We start from the raw sequence: 6,813 nt of genomic DNA, 5'->3' as shown, positions 1-6,813 counted from the left end.
GGAAAAGAAAAATGTGCTAGAAACAGCGATTGATTAGTATCAGTTTTAGAAGCTATTAAATCTACTACTTTTTTTAATAAGAACTTTCACTAAGCAAAATGACATGAAGTCATATTCAATAATGCACCATGAAGTCATATTCAATAATGCACCATGAAGTCATATTCAATAATGCGACATGAAGTCATATTCAATAATGCACCATGAAGTCATATTCAATAATGCACCATGACGTCATATTCAATAATGCGACATGACGTCATATTCAATAATGCGACATGAAGTCTTATTCAATGATGTGACATGAAGTCTTATTCAATGATGTGACACGATGTGATATTCAGAAGAGTGCCGTGAAGTCATATTCAATGATGTGACATTAGGACATATTCAGTAAAGTGAAATAAAATCATATTCAGTACAGTCATATTCAATTAAACTGGTATAAATTGCAGATTTAAATAATAACAAAGACCGAACATAAAATAAAGGGCATCCGCTGGACATTCAATCAAAAGTCATCTTCTGGTCACTCTAAGCGCCCAGAACACACCGGACAACCTTTGTGCTCAAAAAGCATCATCAGGGGCACATTCACTTCAGCCAGGCACGTCAGCGCCCCGGCGCCCCCGATAAACACTCCCGCTGATCAGGACACTGACTATCAATTCAGGGCTGATTGAAAAGACAACCTCCGTGCCTCACCATTAGAAAAAAATGGGGGAGAGAAAAGGTTTGTGTGGGGGGGGGGGTGAGGGGTCGCCGTCAGATCTTTACGATAATTGATGCTGTCGCTGAACGGCGATTGTCGACAATAATGGAGTTAAGTGGGGTGATGATGGCGTGAACCAGGATAAATCTCTTTTCCCCTGCCACACCCTCACCCTTCTCTCTTCATTCAGCTTTACGTATCACTTATATCGACTGGTCAGAAGGGAGGAAGGGTCAGCAATGGTTACTATAATCTAGCAGTGTAGGTGTCGTCTGGACAGGTAGTTATCTCACGTAGTGAAAGGGTTGGAGGAGGGGGGGGCGCTTGAAATGGTTGTGCGCCTTTCCACCCGCACCCCCCCCCCTCTCCAATTTCGCAAATGGGTCGGTTTCCTTTGCCACACATAACACAATTCGTCATTTGGTGGATAGCTGCTAAAAGGGCTGTCATTATCGAACTGAACATGGTGGCTGTCTGGCGAACACTCTCCACTTCCAGTAGGCTAACAGTTGTTTCGCGAGGAGGATATTGTGCTGCGTACCAAAAGATAACTTAACATTGTATCCCAAGACCATCATGAGATGCTGTTCCTAACATTTATAATAGTTGATGCCTCAAAGACTATAATGGGTCTTCTCCCAGAATCCATGTTGTCAAGGCCTACTTCCACTAATATCTGTATGTGTCATGCTAAATGTACCCAAGTCCTGGATAATACCATAATGACACGTACAATGACAAAATAAGATTCAGAATGCCACTTTACCGACATATAACATGTTTAATTACATTATTTTCACTATAATACAGAAAAATAGTTAGAGTCTACACTTAGACTATATATATCCAAAAAGTCCAACTGTCCTGGACTAGGAACAAAAACACACTGCTTTATCATGAGTTACATTGTTCAACAAAACATCTCACCAAACAAAAACAACCCAAAACAATAACAGTTTTGAAATCAACCACCTGAATTGCCCCCCTTCTCCTCTACAGTAAACAGGAGACCCAGGCTGACCAGAACTCAGTCCTGACACATGTCCTTCTGGACATTTTACTTTTAAAAATCCTTAAAATCCTTTTACAAAGCGTATCTAAGGGGAAGAACTCCGTACTGATTATTATATCTGTCAGTAATGGGAAGCATATTTCCCTTATTCGATATCAAAGACAATTATTAACTATCAATAATTATCTGACTAATTGGTTGATTTGTAGTTGATTCATGTTTTGTTAAGTACAATAAATAAATTGTTTAAAGTTTTAACTTGACCCGAGATCCGAAAATAGAAATCACGTGATCGAAATGTTTACCAGACAGACAGAGCGAGTTGCTATAAACTTTGTAAAACGTAGGTCTAGAGTTTTATAACTTCCAAGCAAGAGTTCATCACGTAGCCCTGAATGCGCGTTTGTGGCCAACGTCTGTTTTTTTTTTTTTTTTTATAATATAAGATTCCAAGAACTAAAGAAAACATGATAATTACAGAAGCTTGTTGTTCTTGACCTATTGGTGACAGATGTTCTGAAATCATTTGTCCTCAAAATTTTAATACACATATTTTCAACATGTTTAAAATCTTCTAATTCAGACCAGATTATTTTGAAAAAAAAAAAATGTCTACAAATTTGAAGAACAATGTCTTATTTTAGGAAGTATATTTATGTTGTTGAACTGCCGCTAGTTGTATGGAGACTATTCCACAAGGTAATCACGACTTGGAATATCAAGCTCATTGTTTTCTGACGAAACTGTATTTTCCAGTTTAAGTAATTAATTAACATGTATGACTGACTAGATTGACAAACGAAATGCGTAGGACGTAATTATCTTCTTATTTGAAGTAACGTCTGTAATATATAAGATAAGAAGATCAGATCATCTTAGAGTTAACTTAGCAAAGCGTCTTGTAGCAGTCATGTTTCGGCTAAGCAAAAAGTAGTCTACAAGATTTTTTACAAAAATATGGAGACATTTGACCGTTCTAACGTGAGAAAGATTGGTAGAATCGCGCTGAAATAGACGTGAGAAAGATTGGTAGAATAGCTCTGAAATAGACGTGAGAAAGATTGGTAGAATCGCGCTGAAATGGACGTGTGAAAGATTGGTATAATAGCGCTGAAATAGACGTGAAAAAGATTGGTAGAATCACGCTGAAATAGACGTGAGAAAGATTGGTAGAATCGCGCTGAAATAGACGTGAGAAAGATTGGTAGAATCGCGCTGAAATAGACGTGAGAAAGATTGGTAGAATCGCGCTGAAATAGACGTGAGAAAGATTGGTAGAATCGCGCTGAAATAGACGTGAGAAAGATTGGTAGAATCGCGCTGAAATAGACGTGAGAAAGATTGGTAGAATCGCGCTGAAATAGACGTGAGAAAGATTGGTAGAATCGCGCTGAAATAGACGTGAGAAAGATTGGTAGAATCGCGCTGAAATAGACGTGAGAAAGATTGGTAGAATCGCGCTGAAATAGACGTGAGAAAGATTGGTAGAATCGCGCTGAAATAGACGTAGATCTGATTGCAGACGTCTCCCTGAAAACTGTATGGAATGTCTCTGGTAATAATGCTGTTTTCACTTCATCAATATTATAATAGAGGAATGACAATAACAATCCTTATTTTTTATGGTAAATCGTCAATCGACCCCCAAGGGGGTCGCGACCCACAGGTTGAGAACCCCTGTTCTATTGTAAGACACGACAGACTTTCAACAGTCATCCTTCAAGGTACAAAAAGGGGGGAAAGAAAGGTTAGTCCAGAAAAGGCTGATTTGGAGAACATAAAAGAATGATTCGGGCTCTCTCTTGACATCATGCTAAGAACAACTGCTTAAAGGAGAGAGAGTGGAGAGATTTGGTTACGCGAACTGTCACAGCGCCCCCCCCCCCTACGTCAAGGGAGGAAAGAGAAACAGGTACGGCATTTTTCTTAAGATGTGTCCACACTCTCTTTTTATACCACAAAAGCTGATGATGCAAGTTTTAAGAAAATGACGAAATAACTCTTAGGTAACCAAGGTTCGTTTTGACGTTAGATATTATACAGTGACATTATGAGTTTTCCTTAACACTTTGATGGCTTCAGACCGAGAGAAGAGCCTCATTTCACTAGCATCATCACAACATACTTGTGGCACGCAAGTTAAGAATTCCGACTGGGTAAGCATGAACCAGCGCACGCCACTGTAATAAAGGAACCCCTCGCTTGGTGCTATTACACTGAAAGGGAATGCCCCGTGTACGACTATCACTCGTCACACCCACGTCTTTCGACATTCAGAACCCCTGTAGTCAAAAAGTCAAATTTTAATCTCGCTGAAAGCCTTGGTGTCTTAAATGTCAGGGTCGTGGGATTATTGTTTGCGGTCCTAACCACTTGAACTAATCTATGTTGTCTTCCCAAATACTTCCTATCGAAAATAACTGGCAGCTTCAACTTTAAAAACAAAAAAAAAACACAAAAAAACCAACAAACTACACTTACAAAAAGTATTGAAAAAAAAGAATTCAATAATAAAGAAGTTAATTATGCTGAAAGGTAATGGCCTATTGGTAAAGCAAGGGTCTAGAGCAGTGTTTTCCAAACTGTGTTCAGTAGAACCCTAGTGTTCCGCGAGGCCTAACTATCTGTTCCGTGAACTGCTGGAATATGATCTAGTAGGTCACCACGTGAAGTAATCTCTCTAAAAAAATAAGCAAAGTGTCCCGTTAAGTACTCAGAATGTGCGAAGTGTTACGATATGGAAAACGTTTGGGAAACACTGGACTTGAGTTCTAATCACGTATTAGACTGGAAACTACGTTTTTCGACATATCAGGTATTCGTTCTTAACCAAACTCTGTGTTCCTGATTTCAGTAGGTGAAAAGCTGTTGGTCGTTGTGCTGGCCACTAAATCCTCTCTTTGACCATCATATGATTCAAACATGATATTAAGCCTACACCATCTGCCACTTAGATCGCTAAGTCTATAAGGAAAGGCGTAAGTTTTTGTTTTAGAAATCAGGCAAGTTTTTTTTTTTTTTATTCCTAACATTCAAAAGAGGCACTCGCTTTTTACGTATTACTATTAGGAATAGTGGAGTGGTCAAGAGCTTGGCTTCCGAGCAGAGGGTCCCGGGTTCGAATCCTTGTGAAGACTGGGATTTTTAATTTCGCGATCTTTTGGGCGCCTCTGAGTCCACCGAGCTCAAATAAGTACCTGACATTAGTTGGGTAAAAGTAAAGGCGGTTGGTCGTTGTGCTAAACACATGACGCCCTAGTTAACCGTTGGCCCTTAGAAAAGATATCAACAACAGAGCTACACAGACCTTAGTGTGGAACCCCCCAGTGCAAAAGACGCAGAGGAAGACCAAAAAGAAAGTGTACTAGATGAAGCCGAGATGATGGAAAGATTTGGGAAGCCATAAAAAAAAAAAAAACTAGCAAGTGGTGTGTTTTTACCAAGGCCCTATCTTCCTCGGGGAACGCAAAGGAAAGATGACGATTCGTAATAGCGTAAAACCGAAAGAAATTGTCTAAAATAAAGAGAAGGGGGGAAAAAGCAATTGCTGGTTCGGATGTCCACCTTAGACGCATATAGTGAGTAAGGCGAATTTCAAAAAAAAAAAAAAAGAAGTGGATCAGAAAAAATAAGATTTCTACATAGCTCTCTCCTTTACAGATGGTGTCTGATAGTTCAGTATCTAGGTCAGTAAAACATAAATGTCCAATCATCTTGTAGGCCTATGTATGTCAGTGAAACATAAATGTCCAATCATCTGGTATGTATGTCAGTGAAACATAAATGTCCTATTATCTTGTAGGCCTATGCATGTCAGTGAAACATGTCCAATCATCTGGTATGTATGTTAGTGAAACATAAATGTCCAATCTTCAGGTATGTGGGTCAGTGAAGCATAAATGTCCAATCATCTTGTAGGCCTATGTACGTCAGTGAAACATAAAAGTCCAATCATCTGGTATGTGTGTCAGTGAAACATAAATGTCCAATCATCTGGTATGTATGTCAGTGAAACATAAATGTCCAATCATCTGGTATGTACGTCAGTGAAACATAAAAGTCCAATCATCTGGTATGTGTCAGTGAAACATAAATGTCCAATCATCTGGTATGTATGTCAGTGAAACATAAATGTCCGATAGTCTAGCATGTTGGTCAGTGAAACATAATGGCCCGATCATTTGACACGTAGGTCAATGAAATATAAAGTCAGGTCAATGTAGGTAAATGAAATATAAAGTCCGATCGTCTGGTATGTAGGTCAGTGAGACAAATGAAAGTCAATAGATCCCGATATAGACCACCATTGAAATGTGTACCATCCAAAATGTTCAAGAAGAGTTCTGGGTATTATTCTAATCCCATAAAGAACACAGTCAGACTGCAACGATGGCTGACTTGGCGAATTCAAGAGGGGGTAGCCAACTTCGTAAGCCGTAACCTTTCTCGAAGGTCACAGTTAAATGAGAGGATCAAGTTGCACTAAGAGATCGATAACCTTTGGCCCTCAATAAGATGCTCACCATGACAAGGATTAGGCGAGGACTACTCGTCACAGGGGGTAACAAGTTGGAACATAACAACAACAAAAGCGTGAAGCACATCTATATAGTTCTAGTTTTTGATCTAGTCTTAAAGCCGATTTTTTGTAGGCCTAATTAAAGGCCCCATGGAAAGTGAATTCGGCGGCCCCAAATAAAATAGTAACAAGAAAATATTTAAAAAAAAATGCTTTAACTCTTTCTCTCCTTGTGAAGACTGACGATACCAATGTTGATTCCACCAGAAGGTGGTAAATAATTATGGAGAGAAAGAGTTAAAAAAGACGAAGCTTATATTAAGCGTAGTTGTAATTGTTTATTACCGTAATCGCTTTTTAAATGCATTTATTTCAAAAATAAAAGTTGAAAGACCTGGATTCAAACTCAGGGCTTGAGCCTCCTCAGCTCTATGTACTATCCACTATACAAGAGAAATAGTCATAAAAATAGGTTTTACAGTTATCTATTGTTAGTTTCTAACTTTGAAACAAATTATAAAGGGGACTAATTCAACGTACACCACCACACCAATCAAGTACAATTTCTTT

The sequence above is a fragment of the Biomphalaria glabrata genome, chromosome 14, assembly GCF_947242115.1.
Source record: "Biomphalaria glabrata chromosome 14, xgBioGlab47.1, whole genome shotgun sequence".
Lineage (NCBI taxonomy): Eukaryota > Metazoa > Mollusca > Gastropoda > Planorbidae > Biomphalaria > Biomphalaria glabrata.
Note: the sequence above shows the minus strand (reverse complement) of the source record.